Source organism: Elaeis guineensis, chromosome 13, assembly GCF_000442705.2.
Source record: "Elaeis guineensis isolate ETL-2024a chromosome 13, EG11, whole genome shotgun sequence".
NCBI classification, from domain to species: domain Eukaryota; kingdom Viridiplantae; phylum Streptophyta; class Magnoliopsida; order Arecales; family Arecaceae; genus Elaeis; species Elaeis guineensis.
In genome coordinates this window covers 61350530-61372906 of record NC_026005.2, presented here as the reverse complement: position 1 = coordinate 61372906, position 22377 = coordinate 61350530, and positions in this window count along the sequence as shown.

The following is a 22377-nucleotide window of genomic DNA, read 5'->3' as shown; positions in this document are numbered from 1 at the left end:
TCAAAAATGAGAAGTCACTTAGATGTCTATTCACTCATTAGTGACTGTCTCGATGCTGTAGTTGTTGAGTAGTTCTTTGACCTATGGTGCCTCGACTGCTCATAGTAGAGTTGCTATAGTTTGACAACACATAAACATGCTTCCTAGCCATTCGGAGCCTTGTGATGTTCGTTGGCTGCAATAAGTTCACCGTAAGAGTAGGGTGTGCATTTGTAGGAGATCTATTGGTCTTAGTAGTTGAGGAGTTGTCCAATGCGATCTAAGAGGCTGAGTTCTTAAGCCTGTAGCCATAGTAGTATGATAATAAAAAAAAATATTCATAGGATTCATAATTGGACTCAAACTAATTAAGTCTTGCATATGATAGATACTTAGGGTTTGACGAGTTTTCATGATCTGCATCATGTCGGACTATCGATAGAAGAACTAAATCACACGTTAACTATATCTAGAGGTTCTACCTTTAGTTTTATTGGATTACCACTATATATTGGTAGATACTATTGGTGGATTGTGAGAATTCACTAGGATCATTCTGGATTGATGATCCTTGATGGGTATAAGTTAGAATTGTTCCAACCTATTGAAAGGAGTTTCAATGATACTATGATGGAAATCATGGCATGTCTCGCTATTAGACAGAATTGAACCTATGGGGCTACACACAAAAAGAGGTTGATTAAGTCATTTGATTGGATCAAGATCAAATTATCATTTGGATTGATGATTTGGATCAATTTGTAAAAGTTACAAATTTAGTAACTGCTAATTATTAGCATTAGAGGCTTAATTGTAAATATTGTAATATTAATTGGCCAAATTAAATTATAGATCAAGTTCTAATTAATTTAAATCAGATTTAATTTAATTGGGTTTGATTTAATTTGAGGCTAATTGAGTTTAATAATCCAAGTTGGACTTGGATTCCAATTCTAATTGGATTAGGATTGATAATCTTTTTGAATTGGATTCAAATCAGATTCGAATTAGATTCGAACCAAACCCAAATTGATCCTAAACCTCACCTAATTGGATTAGGTTAAGAGGATCTCAGTTTGACTAAGATTTTCTCTCCTTTTTAGCGTGGAAAAGGGGAGAAGGCGGCATCCTTCTCCGAGCGCATGTGGAAAAAGGAGGGGCGCCAACTATTAGCACCCTATCCTTTTGAGATACTCTCTCTAGCTCAATTTTAAAACTTAATCAAATCCTAACTAATTAGAATCAGATTAAGAATTTGTTTAATTTATTTCTCCTTTTTGTGGCATGGAGATTGAGGAAGAATTTGATTCCTCCCAAGGTTTGGGTGTGGGCCTCCTTGTGGCCGCCCACCCTTGCACCTATAAGAGGGGTGTTCCACCTCTTGGATGCCCCAACCAAGTTTTTCATTAGACTTTCATGGTAAAAAGGGAAAAAATCAAAGAGAAATAAGAGAGAAAAAGGAGAGAAAAAAAAAAGAAGAGAAAGGGTTCTCTTCTAGTATCTTCTTCGAGATCCTGCGCAAAGGTGTTCGTGCAGTTTTCTTCTATGACAAGATCCAATTTTATAGAGTAGATCTGAAAGAGACTAGCACCTCGATGATAAAAAAGACTTCAAATTTTCCTCAGTCCTATGTGGGTATCCATAAAGGTTAGATAAGTGCATGGCTACAAACAGAATTAGGATTCGATCCAAATCTAACTTGCAAATGGATAGCGATCCCAATGTAAGATTTTAATCCTCTTTATTTCTATTTTCAGATCTATAATCTGATTTTATCATGCATGTTAGATCCCTTTTAGGTGATATTAGATGAGATCTTGGACATGCAATAAGTTAAAATTTTTAATCTATGCTTTTCGCTTCATTTTCATGAGATGAAAAAAATTCTACATACTGAAATCACCGAAGTCCAACATTCTTAACATTGCTTATCTAATGACGTGAATGTATATTAATAAGTTAAATAAATGATACTTATATATTAATAATATAAGTTATAGATTGATAGTTAAGAGCTTGCTATTCAACAAATTTGTATCGATATTTTTTAAAAATATCGATAATTAATTGCTAATATTATCTTAAAACAGTACATAAGAAAATATCATAAAAATGCTGCTAAAGATATTTATGGTATTTTTTCTGATCTATAGCGATACTTAAACATGCCATTAATGGTCATTTTTGTCGTAGTAACAGGAGGTCGCAGTCACCGGGTCTGCGGAAGAGTCGTTGGTGGTGGGATTAAGAGAGGATAGTGGAGGGGTGGATGATTTGGGAGGAGAGGAGGATGCCAGATGGATGGGGGGTTTTGGGGAAGAGGAGGAGGGCCAATAGTTGGAGGGTTTTGGGGAAGAGGAGAGCAAACGAGTCAAGGGGTTTGGGAGGAGAAAAAGATAGTGGCTAATGGGTGGGGTATTTGGGTGGAGAGGAGGGCCGATGGCTGAGGGGTTTGTGGGGAGAGGAGGGTGGATGGATCGGGGTTTGGGAGGAGAGAAAGATGGTGGCTAATAGGTGGGTGGTTTGGGAGGAGAGAAGGATGGCGGCCAAGGGGGGCTTGGAGGAGAGGAGGATAGCAACTTAGGAGGAGAGAAAGATGGCAAGCTAGAGAGAGAGAAGAGAGGAGGATGACAGCTTGGGAGGAGAGGAGAACCATGATCTCCTTTGGAGAGAGAGAAAGGAGAGAGAATCGAGGACGGCGGGTTGGGAGGAGAAGAGGATAGTCGACTTCTTTGGAGAGAGAAAAAAAAGAGAGGAGCCATTTGAAATGACGGATCTGCCCGCGAGTCCTATCCCTCATTCATGACTTCTCTTTTTTTTTTAAACAATGCCAGATTAGCCAAACAGCACCAAAACCCCCTCCATTAGCTTTTTAGCACTGCATTAAGATTCGTGCCAATCCAACGGCTTGGGATTTGATTGGATTTGGGCTCAAATCTAACAGCCGGGGACTTGATTGGATTTAGGCTCAGATCCGATCGATCTAAGCCCAGTCTATCTTTAATAGATAATATATAAAATATATAATAAATTATATAATCAAATAGAATATATATATTGACTTTATTTATTATCCAGAAATAACATCCACATGGGGAATGAAAAGATCTGCACTATCACACACACACACATATAATAGATAATAAATTATTTAATAAAATAGAATAGATATTATAAGAGCATTTTTATTATCTAAAATAATGATAATATTAATGATATCATTAATATAGGTACCCACATGATAAATAATGGAGAGCTCTATACAAGGAGCACCTTTATTTTAGTTTATATATATATAGATATATATTGGTATATATTGATATCTTTAGATATATATAGATGTTATTGTTGCTAATCCAGAAATATCAATGTGGTTTGCATTTGTGAACCTGCAAAATGACAAACAAAAGGGTGAAGGCTCGTCGGATTAGGGGTTGGGTCTTCTAATATTTAAATCATTAAAGGTTTTATGGATGGAAAATGAAAGAGGAAAAAAGAACAAAAAATAGAGGAATAGAGTTTCCCCTAACCAAGGTGATTTTTCATTTATCGTCATTACCTCTTTTGGAGAACCATTGGAACATATTTATAGCTAGTCCAAATTTTTCAAGATCTTATCCTAACAAACTTGAGGTCATTGATATAATAATCTTGAGGACATGCCACAACAACCTGGCACGTGATGGGAAAAGCATACCTTTGAGGCAATAAAAGCCGAGCTGCTCTTGTGGGAAGTCTCAGCTTAGCATATGTCAGCAGTTAAGGTTGCAGAACTGAGCTGGAAGGAGATCAATCTCATGCATCAGATGGTTCTGCGCTACTTGGTCTACCCTCCATGTCTAACTGAGGAGACCAGATGCATCGAGGAACTTCCAAAGATGTGGACCACAGCAAGGCATGGGTGCTACTTGTGCACCACATCACACCGATCATTAGTTGCCATAACACCAACGCCCCACTTCCAAGAATGCAACAACGGCCTGGTTTAGGCGAAGGAAGTAACTGACATTAGACTTTATACTGCTCCAGAAAAAGATGTGATTCATGGGCAGCAACTTCTTTTATCGAATGGTTAAATTTTGTCCTTTGATCTTTTGAAAAGATGCCAGTTGTTAGAAGCAAAAAGGGTGTGACCCATACCTACCGGTTCACTCATATGGATCAATCTAGATTGCCCAATCTCTTATAAGAAGATGGGGAATGGGATCGAGATTAACTTGCAAGGTTATTTATGACCTCTCTTTTCTTTTCTTTCTAGGGGGTCCAATCCTTTTTCAGTCTTCTCCCTCTCCTCTCTATTGTAAAATGGTGTTCTTATGGATCCTTTGCAAGGAGGAGGTCTTTGCCAGCATATTGAGGTGTTCCAGTTGGCTTTTCAACGGGTCATGGAGAAGATGGCTCAAGCGGAATCCAAGCTAGAGTCAAGACAACCCATACATGTTTCGGTAGGTCTTACTATAACAGGTTTGTCGAAAAATATACGTACCTATATTTTTCCACCACGACACGCATATCGTGTCATTGCTCTCCGCCCCACTTCTATCTATCTAGCTGTGATCCAAGCGGGTTCAAGTGCCTGAAGAGCGTATCCGTCGAAACAAATATGATTGCCTCGACAAGATATTTCCTTCATTCTTCCTCTATGTTGTTTACGAAATTTGGTTCTTTTGGGGTTATAGTTGATGATTGTTTCTTAATCCCATCTCTATTGCAGAACCGGACGTGAGAATTTCTTCTCATCCAGCTCCTCGCGAATGAAATGATTCAATAATATTACAGATACACATGTATAATTATAATAATATAAGTAATTATGAATTAATAATATAAGTATATATAAGTTGAGTTAATAATATAAGTATATATATAAGTATATATGGCCGAGGTCGCCAAGATTCGAGCTTCTAGGATCGGTAGAGAATTGTTGAAGGTCAGACGACAAGTTGCTGATGCCGAGAGGAAAGCCCTCCAAGTGGTTGAAGAATATAAGTCCTCAGTCAACTTTCAACAAAAGATCACTAATTCAGTTCGATAGGAATTCTGAGAATATCAAATGGGAACTACTAGACTTCAGCCAAATCTCATTTGTTATGTTCCTACCTAGAGTCATCCAAAGAAAAGGTGGGATTCATCGGACGAGCACCCTTCACCGGGTCATAGCAAGTAGACCTTTGGATAGATCTCCTTTTGGGGCTTTGGGATAAGGTGCCAGGACTTTAATCGGCTTTTCTCACCTTCTTCCTCTTCTTTTCTCTCTCTTTCTTTATTTTTTCTTTTTTGGTAGCCTGACTCACTCTTGGACCTATCATGTAATTAAATTGGATAAATTAAAAAAATCCTACTGAGATTTACATTTATTACAGTTACACCCATTATTTTTCAAAATCTACACTTACGTTCCTGAAATGTAACGTCGTTAGTCAAACCATTTTAGAAATATGAAATGATCAAATTACCCTTTATTAAAACTCAATTAAAAAAACTTACCACAACCCTTTTTACCATCTTCTTCCCCCTTTCCCACTCATCTTCCTCTTTTTCTCGAGAAATAGGATTTCTTCTTAACAAATCTATCCATCTCGTGTGATTAATCTTGTAGAATCTAGAAGCAAAGGTCTTGGAAGCGATTAGGGAGCCGGCTTCTTGTTCTTTGGTGTACAGTAGATTTTTTCTTTCGAGGGTTTTGGCTTGGATTTTTCTTTTAATTACAATACATACATTTTCCCCAACTGCATGCATGCACATCCTATCATTCTTTTCGAGAGGCATTGTTTTCTCTTCGATTTTGTTGTTTTAGTGGTAGAAATGGAATGTTGTCAGTTAATATTTTAAAAATCTAGCCGCATATGGTCCCCTTCCTCATATGGGTAAATAAAGTTCAAGTACTCCTAAAAATGGAACTTAGTATTGTAAATGAACTCCATTTATGGTCCCCTTCTCCCTATGGTTGTCCAATATCGCATAGTAGGTAGACTATCTTAGATGTTTTCCTCTTATCCATTTGAAATACAAGGCAGAGGATCGGAGATAGTGCCAAAATAGTATTTTTTTACTGACAAATTACTTGCTGGACTTACTGTGGTGAATTAAGAGCTCACATTTAACTTTAACATACTAAACACATAATATCAGCTCTCCTCATTTACCTATTTGTAACTATGTTAATTATTTATGATGTAAGAAAATACCTGATGATTAAATGCCTGATGGTTAAATTTATATGGACTAATATTGTGATTGATTTATATAGGGGTGCAATGGCATATCATAATTTGGTGGTGTATTATGGGGATGTCCGATATTGGATCGACAATGTTGTTGAGGATCTTTATTCATATTTAGAAATGGTGGCTAGTATTTATAAACTCATTGATAAGAGGGATGCCAATCTTACTATCTATAGTTACAGTGGCTTTTTAATTAAGAATGATAATGATGTGATGCATATGTTTAGTACACATCAAAGAGCTGAGGAGATACATATATTTGTTGAAGATAATGTTAATAATCCAGCTTCTTCTATAGTCATGCCTTCTGGATGGGATGTAAGTAAGGATGAAGTTAAAGATGAAGTTGAAGGGGATGTTGGAGGAGGGATGGTTGAAGTGGATGTTGGAGGTGAAGTAGGAGGAGAAGTTGAGGGTAGGAAAGATGATGATGTGCTTGAATTAACAGAGAAGGTTTATCTTTTTTCTGATTCAGATGATGCTGATTGGATGGAGCGAGAGTCAAATGATGAGGATGGGAATGATTCAACTGATGGGGTTGATGATGAGACATTTGAGGGTGAAGACAGTGATGAACTGGTGAGTAATGTGAACTCTATCGAATCGATTGATCTCTTGAGTAGTGATGAGGAGTTCTATTCTAAGATAAGGAAAAGAAACTTCTCCTCATTGAACATAAAGGGCAAATCATTTAAGGTTGCAGAGGGAGGGCAAATTATATTTGAGGAAGTGCACCTATTTGTGGATGTGAATGAACTTAGAAATGCCTTGAGATTATGCAGTTTTGGATGGCTATGAACTAAAGAGAATAAAAAATGAAACTGAAAGAGTCACTGCTCATTGCTTAGTTCAAGGATGTAATTAGAGAATTCATGCATCTATTACTCATGATAGTAGGACTTTCATGATAGAAACTTTACAAAGGCAGCATACATGTGTGAAGCCTATAAAGAATAACAATGCAAACTCCAAGTTGATAGCTAGAGTATTAGAGCATCAGTTAAAGGCTGATCCACATGTGAGTTATGAGCCAATGTATCAAATTTTGGCTGAGAAGTATGGTGTAAGCCTCACAGGATGCAGCTGTATAGAGAAAAAGAAAGGCATTGGAGGGGGTTGAGGGAAAGCACAATGAGTCCTATTCTAAGTTGCCGAGGTATGCTGAACCACTTCGGACAAAGAATGCTAGTACATTAGTGAAAATATAGTTACATGAAAAGTCTGTGCAATCCAAACAGCTCCCAACATTTAAAAGGATATTTATATATTTTGATGCAATGAAGAGGGGTTATTAGAGGGGTGTTGATTCTTCTTAGGATTGGATGGGTGTCATCTAGAGGGAGCCTTTGGTAGTGTACTACTTTATACTATTTTCATTGATGGGAATAAGAGATTATTCTCTGTGACTTTTAGTGTGGTGGAGAATGAGTGCAAGGATAGTTGGAAGTTCTTTCTAGTTCACATTGGTGGTGGCACGATAGATAGCCCATTAATTATAATGTCTGATAAGCAAAAGATATATTTTAATCATTTTGTTTATATTTTTTGAGCTTTCATATTAATGTATACAGTCAATTTGGTTCATGTTGTAGTTCAATTCATGTATTGTATATGTAGGGTTTGGTTGAGGTAGTTTCAGAAATATTTTCAGATGCTAGTCATCAATTCTATGCTAAACAATTTCAGGGCAAAGTTTTAAAATGTAGTGAAAGCATATGATCAGGTGTTCTTTGAAAATGCAATGAAAAGAATGAAGGAGCATAATGCCGAGGCTCATGCATACATGATGAAGATCCTACTATCAATGTGGACAAGGCATTCTTTTTATCTAGAACCTCATAGTGAGCATATTACAAATAATATGTGTGAATCTTTCAATCAACGGGTGGGTAAGTTTAGAAGTAAGTCTATTCTTGGATTGCTTGAGAATATGTGGCTAAAGTTGATGAGCATGTTACAGAAGAGATATGCTAAGGGTTGTACTTGGGAGGATAGATTAACACCATATACTAGATCTAGGTTAGATAAAACCATACAAGCCTCCTCGATCTGTAAATTGATACCAACAAGCAAACAAGAGTTGCAAGTGTTGGAAAGAGCTAGAAAATTTATTGTGGATTTGAGTAAAAGGAGTTGTACTTGTGGTGAGTGGGAGATCATTGAAATGCTATGTAAACATGCTGTGCTATGTGTCAGTTACACAAGAGAGAATTTAGATGAATTATGTGATGATTGTTATACAGTAGCAAAATACTTAAAGCCTATAGCTCTGTGACTCATCCATTACCTGATAGCAACCTTGATCTAAGAAATGATGATGAGAATTTGCAGCCTCCTCTCAAAAGATTGTCCGAAAGGTCAAGAAAAAAATAGAAGAAAGAAAGAAGGTGAAGCTATTGGGAAGAAGAAATTGACCACTATTAGATACGATAATTGCAAAAGATTTGGCCATAATAGGACTTGCCAGCATGCTCCTGTAGCAAAGAAGGTACCTACCTTATTTTCTTGTGATATTTGCATCAAGTTACTTACCTTATTTTTTTATGATTTTTGTAGATAAGAATACAACAATACTCCCAAGCTAGTGATAGAACATCTAGAATTGGATCTACCTTAAGGGGAAGAGGTGGATCTACTTCAAAAGGAGGATCTCCTTCAGCTGGTTCATCTACTTCAAGGGCTAGAGTTAGCAAGAGGAGGCTTTGAGAGGGTGGTCAAAGTGTCAGATATTCTTCAAGAGGGAGGAGCGCAGATTTATTGCATGGCCAATAAAGTAGCATCGGGGAATGTTAAAAGGGGATGTTGAGATTCTGGCTTTTTTTTGTCTTTTTGCTTGTAAAGGATGGACAATGCTTTTGATGCCACGTGGGTTGTCTCTGATGACTTTGCTTTGTATTTGTTAATCACCGGACGGGGGAATGTTTCTATGCTTCATGTTTCTCTGTAATGGCTATGGTTTGACCGTAATTACCACTACTTTTGTTGATGTTAAATATTATTTACCTTCAATATAGTATAATATTTCAGAATTCCGATATATGTGCTATCAAATATGTTGTGTTATATAACATATGGTGAGCTTCAGGTTATTAAAAGTGTAATGCACAGGTTGTTGGTTTAGGATACAGACTCATTTAGTGACAGATCCTGGTTGAAAGTGGTTTATTTTGGTTCCTATTGGTTCATGTATTTAGTGATTGCTTCTTGTTATGGTCTGAAATAGTGAATGGTTTGCTAAGCTTTAGGCTGTTATGCTTCTTGTTACGGTCTGAAATAGTGAAGAGTGTCATGCTATGTAACTAGATTTGCTAAGCTTTATGAAACAGTGAAGACATTTGAGAGTGCTTATGGGAGTCCTTGTTCAGCAGGCTCTTCTACTTGTTATGTTTAGATAGTTATCATGTTCAACATCATTATTTTCAACTGAGCTGGATCAGGTTCAGATGTTAAACCCCCTGAAAATTTTGAGAGCCAAACTATATAATTTTTTCAGTAGTGATTTTCTAGTTTGCTCTTAAATCTTTCTATATCATGTTAGTCTTAGAAAGTTAGCATCATGAGACCTAAAATACATTCATTAGGACTCTTGCTATCATGCTGTTGTCTTGATGTGATCCATATAGAAGGAACGAGCCCTATGATAGATTACAGCACAAGCAGTGCAATACCAAGCAACTAATTTGTTGACCCCCTAAGTGATTTTGATGATGACTAAATATTGGACCACATAATTACTAATATTTTCTTTTAAAGTATTGTAAGATTAGAAAAAAGAGAGCTCTTTGAGTAAAATGAGGAAGAAATCAAGTTTGGAGAGTTTTGACTCAAGAAAAATCAGTTTGGATAAGTCGAGCCGACTCTATCAGCAACCAAGCTGACTCTGGCACAGTATGGGTGCAACAATTAGGCTTAGCATACCATCGAGCCGGCTCAAAATGGATCCGAGCCGGCTCTCTTGGGTGACAGAAAGGCTATTTTTTGGATTCTGAAAGCTGAACTAGTCCGAGGACAGATCCGAACCAACTCTGTGAGAAAAATAGAAAGTCGATTTCTGGTGGATGCTATCGAGCTAGCTCGAAAATCAATTTGAGCCAGCTCTGTCAGTCAAACAGAAGGTCTAATTCTTAAAAGTTACCGATCGAACTGATTCGAAGTCAATCCGAGCCGACTTGAAGGTGTCTAACAGCCTCAATAGCTAGTTCTCAGATGCAATTGTTTTTGGCCTGTCAAAGTTTCTAACGACTATATTTTGCCTCCAATGATCAGAAATGGCTAGTTTTGAGCTTCAATCACTTCAAACTTGGTGGAAATGCTCAAGATATAAAAAGAAGTAAGAGAAGCATTTAAAAAGTAACTATTCCATTGAAAGAAGAGGATTTTCTGAATTTTAAGTATTCAAGAGAGCTCACCTACTCCCATCCAAATATTTTTTAATTCTTTGAGAGCATTAAAGAGCCATTGAAGAGCATTAACTCCAAACATTCAAGAGGACAATAACTAAGCTGCATTGACAATAAAATCTGCTTAACCAAGGAGCTATATTGGGTGTAAACTTTCTTTTTTTTTTTTGTCTGTTATAATTAGTTTCAACAGAAGCTGAAACTAAGGGAAAGGTTTAATCCACCCCTATAATTAGATTGTGTGGCCTTAGTTAAGACGTGTAAAGATTGTAGTTGGTAAACCTAAGAGAAAACTAATTGGGTTAGTAGATAGTGAGTCCGGTTAAAACTATCTAGCTATAATCTTGAGGGATTATAGTGGAATTCTCAAGAGTCTTGCTTGGGGAGCGGACGTAGGTACTGAGTGTACACCAAACCACTATAAAAATCTTTTTATCTTTGTATATGTGCTTGCTTCTTTCATTCTTTTTTTTATACATTGTATTCATTGCACAATTACATTAAAGGCAAATTAGATAATTTAGCACATACCTGTTTTAAGTTTTAAACAACCTAATTCACCCCCCCCCCCCCCGCCCGCCCCTCTTTTGGGTTGTTTGGCTGGGCAACAATTGGTATAGAGCAGGTACTCTAATATTATATGTTGACCTAACTGTCAAGAGCTAAAGTTCATGGCAACCCAACTAAGAGGTTCACTTGCCAAGAGGCAATCCACAAATAGACCATCACTTTTCAATGGATCTAATTATACCTATTAAAAAGCTTGCATACGTATTTTCATATAAATATGAGACTATGACATGTGGAATGTAATCATTAATGGCCCACACATACTGACAATCATTGTAGATGGCATTCCTTCATCCAAGCCTGAAAAAGATTGGGATGAAATGGATAATAAAAATTCTCAATTGAATGCCAAGATAATGAATATCCTCTACTGTGCCCTTGATGCAAATGAGTTCCACTGAATTTTTACATGCAATTCTGCAGAAAAAAATTTGGGATAGGCTCGAGGTAACGCATGAAGGGACAAATCAAATAAAAGAATCTAAGATTAATATGCTTGTTCACCAATATGAGTTGTTTTAGATGAATCCTACTGAGTTTATTACTAGCATGTTTACTATATTTACTGATATTATTAATGGACTCAAGAGCTTAAGAAAAGTTTATACTAATAATGAATTAGTAAGAAAAATTCTTAGGTCTTTGTCTAAGATGTGGGAGGCAAAAGTCATAGCTATCCAAGAGGCGAAGAACTTGAACAAGTTACCACTTGAAGAGCTTATTGGATCACTAATGACACACGAGTTGGCGATGGGGCAGCATATGGAAGAAGAGAGCCAAAAGAAGAAAACAATAGCTTTGAACCATGGTAGCTAAAGAAGATGAAAGGGAGTCCATTGAAGATGAAGATGATGAGGATATGGCTCTAGTGATTAGAAAATTCAAGAAGTTCATGGGAAAGATAAGGCAAAGCTTTAGGAAGAAAAATCTATCCAAGGGTGAGTCAAGTAGGAAAAAAGAAAAAGAAAAAGAAAAGGAGCTACCCTTATACTACGAGTGCAAAAGATCCAGCAACTTCAAGGCCGACTGTCCAAGATTGAAGAAGCCCTTCAAAAGGAGCAAGAAGAAGGCAATGGTCATGATATGGAGCGACAGTGACGAGTCGAGTTCAGATGAGGAGATCCAAAATGAAGCTAACTTGTGCTTCATGACAAAAGAGGATGAGATAAATTCAAAACTTTCTCTAGAGTTTACATTCGATGAGCTACAGAATGCCTTTTATGATTTGATAAAGGACTTTAAGAAGATTAGCATAAACAATAAAGATCTGAAAACTAAGAATGAGATGCCAATCAAAGAGAAAGTAGAAATCCTCGAAAACTGCAATAAATTGAAGGGAGAAAATGAGACCTTAAAGAAAGAAGTAGATAGACTAAAACCATTGGTTAAAAAATTTACATGTAGCTCTAAAAAATTATAAATGATACTAAATAATCAAAGAGAAGTATACGATAGAGCTGGTCTAGGTTATAAACTAAACAATAAGCAAAAATTTCTTTACTGCATCACCACCTATTGGCAGCACCTCACACATCACTTGCTTTAATTATAGTAGAGTAAGATATAAGGCTTATATTTGCAATATTAAAAAGTTTAGTGAAAAAATAATTAAAAGAATTTGGGTTCTAAAAGGAATCATGACTGTTGAATGATAAATGCATAAATATGATCAAAAAAGTATTACTTTATAGACTAAATGATTTTATTTTTTTAGAATTGATACTTCTTATATTTTGTAGGAAAAAGATGTACCAACATAAAGAGTCCGATCTACAGGCTTAAAGGGATCAAACGAGATAAAAAATGGAGTTAAAACATATTTAAAATCAAAGTCGAAAATCCATGGAACCAATTAACAAGCTGGTGGTCCACCATGGACCACGTGGTCTATCAGAAGCTTGGTGAGCCATATGAGAAGCTACAGTAACATCTTAAAAACCTTTCACGTGGCTGACAAGGGAAACAGTGGATTTTTTTCGCGAGCGGGTGCATGTGGGTCCGACCAAGCGGAAGCTGGGCACGCATTCGGCTTAGCGTGGCCTTCACGCACGGTGCGGTTCAAAGGAAAAAAAAAGCATTGGTTCACAGCACCGTTCACGGACTTCATAACATAGGATCGAGATGAACAGAGCCTGCGACACATGAAAATAAAAGTTTTAAAGTAAAACAACTACCTATCCTCTTTTATTATTAGTCCCACATCTACAAAAATAAAAACTTTCTCCCTATCTATACCTATAAATAAAGCCCTATATCTCTCTATTGAAAATATCTCTCTTCACACCATAACTCTTGTAGGGGGGCCCGTAACAGATGGGTATACCCTTCTTTAAAATTTTTATTCTCACTTTCGTCTACCCTTCCAACATACAAGAAGGAGAGTCAACCAGAGAAAGGTGCTATGCGGATCAAAAGAGGAGGAAGCTCTGTTGAGAAAAACTGTATAAGGAGGTCCTAGTTAGGTAATTTTTTCTTTTATCTTCGAGAAGGTACTGTACGGATCAAAAGAGGAGGAAGCTCTGTCGAGAAAAGCTGTATAAGGAGGTCCTAGTTAGGTAATTTCTTTCTTTTGTCTTCGAGAAGTAAATTGAGTTTCTTAATTTCAATCTTGTATTTTTTTTCTTTCATGCAATTAGATAATCCTGTAAGTCTTTGAATTCTAATGAATAAATTTCAGCTTCGCTTTCAAGATATTATTTTTAATATTATATGTTGTTCATCTTTAAATAATTTATATATTTGTTAAGATGGATTGTGATTGGGAGATACAGTCCGTGCTCAGGTGAAATAGGCTATTTTAAGGATCAACTCATAGATCTATTTTTTTGTTGATTTAAGATTTTTTTTATAATTCAAGTTTGAATAGCTTATACTTTAGGAAGATGGATCGTGATCAAAAGATACGATTCGTACTCGGATGAGATAGATTATGATCTAACCTGAATATAAGGTATCTTAATCAACTAATCTAATTATTTTCAGAATAAAAAAAATATAGATTGAGGTTAAAGATAAAATCAAAACTCTGAGACTTTCTTTATCTCATATCTTGTTAAATTTTTATTTTTTAATAATTGATTATTTTTTGATTATTGAAATCTTTCAAAACAAATTTTTCTTTATTTTTATTCATCGTGGTTTTGCTACAACATAGCTTTTTGATCCCTATAGAATCGATACTCGACTCACCCTATTCTATAGGACAGTTAGGTTAATTATCTTTGGTGTATTATGATACCATAAAATTTTAAAAAAATATATAAAAAAATAATAAAAAATATATTCATAACACATCTAGGGATATTAAAGAGAGAACTTGTTTGCTTAGACATCTTGCTTTGTTTGCATCGCATATTCATAAAATACTTTAAGGGCACATCCAATTAAATAAGATAAGGTGGAGATTTCATCACCCTTCCTTAGTCCAAAAATCATCACCTTTATTTTGCATTGACGTAAGTCTTAAATCTAAAATCTATTAGACGTTGACTCTAAGGAACCAAGCTCAATTAAGGTAAGGTCACTGAAGGTTGAATTAGATTTGGGCTTGCCTAATCAACTGGTGTCTAAAAAAGTAGTTCAGAAACTACATTTTGAAGAAAGGTGATTCTCTAATTAGGTCCATTATGAGAGCACGGAAAGCCTCCCACCGATCTTACACTTACCTGATCAGTTAGGTTGGCTAGTCTTGAGCTTGGAGGGCTTGTAGGTGAACTTACAAAATTAGGAGCTGTCTAAATCTAGGCAAACCCTAGGTTAGAGTTTAATTTATTATCTAACTTGTGTAAATATATATATATATATATATAATAATAATAATAATAATAATAATAATAATAATCCTCTCATCTATCGTCTCTAGATTTATGACTTTCTAGGTTTCTCACCTTTAAAATTTTTCTTTCTTCTATCTTTCCTTTCTCTTCTCTTTTCATCTACAAAAAAATAATAAATAAAATAAAATAAAATAAAAAGTTTTATTTTCTTCTTGAAATAGGGAGTCTGGATAATTAGTAGAACCATTCCGAACCTTACACCAAGTCCAGTAGCTCATAAAGTCACGATGAGTAACTTCAATCATAAACCCCTATGTCCTAAGGATTATTGGTTTCCGACTGGCTCGGCTCAACCTACCAACATTAGATCATCCCAGACCAGGGCTTATAATTATTTTGAGATCAAATCCCAAACCTTCGACATGCTTCCTCAATTCATTAGAAATGAGGATGCATATGTATTAATGAGAAAGTTTGAAGATGAAGAAAGGCTCAATTCACTGGAGAAAAGCTTAGATTCCTGATGAAGTTGCATACCGACTTTATGCAAACCATGGGTCAACTCATACTACTAACACCCAGGCCATATCCCATTTAGAAATGCAGGTGGGTCAGCTAAACTCTACCATAAGTGAGCGAGAGCTAGGTAGGCTACCTAGCCAACCTGAGCCCAATCTGAGAAACGAAAAGGGTCTACAATCCCAACAAGAAAATCAAGTCAACCAAATAAAGGAAGTTAACACCCTATGATCTGAGCAACAGATTTTTGATCTAGAAGATGAATTGGACCAACCCATTGATGCGAACTCGACTCAAGATAGTGATTATGAACCATCAATTGGGGGAGCACCTAAATTAGAATTGAAGCCACTTCCTGTCACATTTAGGTATATATTTTAGGATCCAATGACACCATCCTGGTGATCATTGCATCGAACTTGACCTGTGATCAGGAAACCCAACTTATGGATGCCCTACAAGAACATAAGGTAGCCATTGAGCAAACCATTACCGGTCTGAAAGGTATTGACCCCTCCCATTACATTTATTGTAAGCCAAATGATAAACCTTATAGGGACATTCTGAGAAAACTAAACCCTAATATATGGGAGATAACTAGAAAAAAATTAATAAAATGGTTAGGTCAAGAAATTAGTTATCCCATATTAGATAATCAAAAGGTCAACCTTATCCAGATAGAACTGAAAGAGTCCGATACTACTATTAGGGAGATGGAAGGAAGCAAACTGATCCCCACTTGCACCACACCTAATTGGCAAGCATATATGGACACTATTGCTAGGACCAATCAAGAGTTGCTGCTATTCATCAATCGAGTCCTAAAACTATTATCAAGTCCAAATTTCTTTTGTGTCAAAGACACATGAGGTCTGGCTGAAGATGTCATAAACTTAGCACTTCTTGGGAGGCAATCCAAGCCTTTACTCTTTTCTGCTTTAGTTTAGATCAATAATAATAAATTTAGTCTGACTGAAGATTTTAAATTTAGCACTCCTGGGAGGCAATCCAGCTCTTTATCTTCTAATTTTATTTTCTTTTTAGTTGATCAGGTTATCAGATCCTATCGTAGTATTTATCGTAGTAGATGAGCTCCATTGAGGCCAATATCGACTAAGTTGGGGGGGAGAGCTCAATAAAAAAAATTCCTCCTCAGGTGCCTTCATTTTCTTTTCTTTTTTCACCATTTTATGATTAAATTCAAAAAAAAATTGTGGGGGTAATAATAAATAAAATAAATATATATCTGGAGCTATCTTCTATCTTCATATTCTTACACTTATTATGTCTCAGACTTAAGGTAAATCACATACATTTGATAAGTGGTTGATTGAACAGTTGTGATAATTTTTGAAACATTGAGAAGAAAAAATATTAACAAGCTCAAGTAAAAAGGTTATCTTCGAATGAAATCAATTTTTGGATAATTCTAACCCTCCTTTTTGCATCAAAAAAGAATCTACTTCTTGGTTGTGAATGGGTATTGACCAATGCAGGGTTCCCTTTACATTGTAAAAAAAAAAGAAATAGTGGCAAGTTTTAAACATTGGTCTCCTATCGAGTAACTAGGCCTCTTCGTCTCAGTCAGCGTTGAGTCTCACATAAAAAAATGGACAATGTAAAGAAGCCTTCAAAAAAAAAAAAAAGAAAATAGACTTGCACCAAATCAATACCTCACTACTCTTTTGGAGTAGAAAATTTGGAGATAACAATAAGAGTTGGTTAAGAGTTATTTTAAAAAAATGATGAGTTTGTACTTGACCAATTTACTAGATGCTATTAATATCTCAATGACATATTTTATCAACTATCTGATGGGATATCTTCTACTTACTTGTGTACGATATTAATAGTTTTTGGTAGCCCCCTCAATTATTTCTTAATAAAAAATTCATAGACTATCTTTTATTCTTACTCGAGAACGAGTAAGACTCAAGTTGGGGGGTATGATAAGTACATAAATATAATCAAAGAAGTATTATTTTATAAACTAAATGATCTTTATTTTTTTAGAATTGATGCTTCTTCTTACATTTCACAAGAAAGAGGTACACCAACATGAAGAGCCCAATCTATAGGCTTAAAGGGATCAAACGGGACTAAAAACAAAGTTAATATAGATTTAAAATCAAAACCAAAAATCTATCGAATCAATCCAAAAGCTGATGGTCCACCATGGACCACTTGATCCATGAGAAGCTTGATGAGCCACGTGAGAAGCTACAGTAACAATGTAAAAATATTTCATGTGGCTCACAAGGGAAATAGTAGATTTTTTTTCATGAGTGGGTGCATGTGGGTCCGACCAAGCGGAAGCTGGGCACGCGTTTGGCTCAAGCGCATCTGTCACGTGCAACGCAGTTCAAAGGTAAAAAAGAGCGCTAGTTCACAGCACCGTTCACGAAGTTCACAACACGAGAACAAGACGAACAAAGCCTGTGACACATGAAAATAAAAGAGTTTTAAAATAAAACAACTACCTAACCTCTCTTATTAGTCCCATATCTAAAAAAATAAAAACTTTCTCCCTACCCACACCTGTAAATAAAGCCCTATACCTCTCTATTAAAATATCTCTCTCCTCACCATAACTCTTGTAGGGGGCCCGCGTGACAGAAGGACGTACCCACCTTTTAAATTTTTGTTTCCATTTTCTTCTACCCTTCCAACATACAAGAAGGAGAGTCAGCCATGGGGAGGTGCTGCGTGGATCAGAAAAGGAGGAAGCTCTGTAGAGGAAAGCCATGAGAGGAGATCCTAGTTAGGTAATTTTTTTTTTGTCTTCAAATAAATTGAGTCTCTTAATTTCAATCTTGTATTTTCTTTTTATGCAATTAGATAATCTTGTAAGCCTTTAAATTTTAATGAATAAATTTTAATTTTGCTTTCAAGATATTGTGTTTAATGTTATATGTTGTTCATCTTTAAATAGTTTATTTATTTATAGGGATGAATTGTGATTGAAAGATACAGTCCATACTTAGACGAAATAAGCTATTTTAAGGATCAACTCATAGATCTATTTTTCTATTGATTTAAGATTCTTTTTATGATTCGAGTTTGAATAGCTTATACTTTTAGCAAAACGGATCGTGATCAAAAGATACGATCCACACTTGGATGAGATATGTTATAATCTAACATAAACATAAGGTATCTTAATCAACTGGCCTAATTATTTTTAGAAGAAAAATATATAGATTAAGGTTAAAGATGAAATCAAAATCTTGAGACTTTCTTATCTCATATCTTATTAAGCTTTTATTTTCTAGTGACTGATTATTTTTTGATTATTGAAATCTTTCAAAATAAATCTTTCTTTATTTTTATTCATCATGGTTTTGCTACAACTTAGCCTTCTAATCCCTATGAAATTGATATCCGACTCATCCTGTTCTAAAGGGTAGTTAGGTTAATTATCTTTGATGCATTACGACGTGCATCACTGACCCTAAAGGATCGAAGAAAACTTAGGTACCTAAGAAAGTTAATTTTTTTTGTAGGAATGCCTTACAGCCAATGGATCAAAAAGAAAATAATATTTGGATAGCAGTTGTTCAAGACATATGATGGGTGATAAGGAGCAGTTCGTCATCCTGGAAATGAAAGAAAGGGGAGTAGTCATCTTTGGCGACAACGACAAAGGCAAAATAATCAGTATTGATAAAATTCAGATTACCCCCACTATCTTCATTAATAATGTTTTGTTAGTTGATAATTTAAAGTATAACTTACTTAGCATAAGTCAATTGTGTGATAAAGAATTTGAAGTAATATTTAAGTTATCTTCTTGTATAGTCACTAGTTCCTTTGATGATAGCATCAAACTCATTGGACATAGACATGGCAACATCTACTTGGTTGATCTCGATGAGATAGCCATAAAGAATGGCCAATGTCTTATTACTAATGATATTAAGATCAAAGAAATTAATTGGCTATGGTATCGTAGATTAGGATATGCTAGCATGCATACTTTATCTAAATTGACTTCAAATGACTTAGTTAAAGGATTACCTAAGTTAAGTTTTAAATATGATCATATTTGTAATGCTTGTCAACTAGAAAAATAAACTAGGAAGAGTTTTAAATATGGACTTGTGATTCTAGATGACTTTTCAAGATTTATATGAATTTTATTTTTAACACATAAAAATAAATTTTTTTTTATTTTTTTAAAATTTTATAGAAAAGTTTCAAATGAAAAGAACATTATAATAATTTGTATTCGTAGTGATCATGGAATAAAATTTGAAAATCAAAATTTTAAAAATTTTTACAATAAAAATAAAATTGAACATAATTTTTTTGCACCAAGGACCCTACAACAAAATGGTGTAATTGAAAGAAAAAATAGAATCCTAGTAGATATGGCCTATACCATGTTGTGTGAAGGGAATTTATCCAAATACTTTTGGGCTGAAGCCGTAACAGCATGTTACATCCTATATAGAATTTCAATCTAATCGATTTTAAAAAAAACCCTATGAGTTTTGAAAAAGAAAAAGATCCAATATTAACTACTTTCATATGTTTGGTTGCAAATGCTTTATTCATAATCATGGAAAAAATAATCTAGATAAATTTGATACTAAGTCAGATGAAGATATTTTTTTGGATACTCTACCTCCAACAAAGCATACAGGATCTTCAACAAAAGTATCTTGATTATTGAAGAATCTATTCATATCATTTTTTATGAAACTAACAATCCTTCCTCGAAAAAGAAAGATTTGCTTGATGATGATACAGGTATTCTAAAAAATGATTTGAAGGAGCTCAATATAGAAGAAAAATCAATCTAAAGAGAAGATAAAGTAACAAAAGATGTTGAACAAGAGAAGAGCACAGAACAAGAGATAATTAGGGAGCATAATGATCTGTCTAAAGAGTGGAGGTATGTACATAACCATCCAAATGACCTTATCATAGGTGATCCTTTATAAGAGGTAAGAACTAGAGCTTCATTTAGAGATACTTTTGATTATCTTGTTTTTGTCTCATAAATTCAATCTAAAACTATAGAAGAGGTTGAAAATGACTCAAATTGGATGATTACTATGCAAGAGGAACTTAATTAATTTGAAAAAAATAATGTTTGGACCCTAGTTAGTAGATTTATTGACCACCCCATAATTAGAATAAAATAAATTTTTAAAAATAAATTAGATGAATATAGTAATGTAATTAGAAACAAAGCTAAACTAGTAGCAAAGAGATATAATCAAGAAGAATTGATTGATTTTGATGAAACATATACTCCTGTAGCAAGATTGGAAGCTATTATTATTACTTGATTTTGCTTACCACATGAATGTTAAATTATTTCAAATGAATGTAAAGAGTGCCTTCTTGAATGATTATACCTCTGAAGAAGTATTTGTAAAATAACCTCCTGGATTTGAAAATCATGCTTTTCCTAATCATGTCTTTAAACTAAACAAAGCATTATATGGATTAAAACAAGTATCTAGAGTATGTTATGAAAAACTAAGCAAATTCTTATTAGAAAATAAATTCACTAGAGATACTGTAGACACAACATTATTTTTGAAAAAAAAAATTGATGACCTTCTTGTAGTTCAAGTATATGTAGATGACATCATATCCAGAGTTACTAATGAGGATCTTTATTAAGAATTTACTAAGTTAATGCAGAAAGAATTTGAGATGAGTATGATGGGGGAGCTGACCTTCTTCCTTAGACTTCAAATCAAACAATTAAAGAAAGACATCTTCATCAACCAAATCAAGTACATAAAAGAAATATTCAAAAAATTTGGTATGGAGAATGCAAAAGAGATCGGCACACCAATGAGTCCCATATGCAAACTTGACAAAGATAAAAATGATAAAAATATAAATAAAAAGCTCTACAGAGGTATGATTAGTTCTCTACTCTATCGAACTGTAAGTAAACCTGATATACTTTTTAGTGTTTGCACGTGTGCAAGATTCCAATCTAATCCTAAAGAATCATACATATTAGCAGTTAAAAGAATTTTTAGATATCTTGTTAACACACCAAACTTGAGATTATAGTACTCAAAACTATCCTCAATTGATTTAATAGGATACTCAGATACAGATTATGAAGGATGTAAAATAGATAGAAAGAGTATTAGTGGCATATGCCAATTTCTAAGATTGAACTTAATTTCATGATATAGCAAGAAGCAAAACTCCATAGCTTTATTAACGACTGAGGTCGAATATGTTGCTGCGGAGAGTTGTTGTGCTCAAATATTATAGATTTAACAGAAATTCGAAGATTTTGAAATTAAGCAAAATAAAATACCTATAAGATATGATAATACTAGTGCCATCAATCTAACTAAAAATCTTATTCAATACTCTATAACTAAACATATTAAAATTAGACATCATTTTATTAGAGATCATATTCAAAATAATAACATTATACTTAAATTTATTTCAACTAAAAAATACTTAGGTGATATTTTCACTAAATCTTTAAATGAAGATAGATTTAATGAGATTCGAGGTGAATTAAAAATTTATGATTTTTTTTAATAAATTTACTTCACTATGTTTGTTGTTGTTGTAATGCTTGGCTTGATCCTTATTTTTAAAATTTTATTGAATTAATTTAAAATCTTTCAAATTTTTTAAAATTATAGGTCGAGCCAGCTCGATGTGCAATCGGACTGACTCAACTATCAAGCCATCTCGAATGCATGCTCGAGCTAGCTCGACGTATCGGGACCCAGCTTTTAAGGCTTCCAACTTTTTCAAAAACTCTATTCCTTATTCACCCGAGCTTGCCCTATTCCTTCATTTCTCGGCTTTAAGCCCATTCTCTTCAAAAATCTCATCTTTCCTCTTCATCCAACCCTCATCAACTAAGTTTTCTGGGACATGGCTCCGGAATCTCGTGCAATCAAG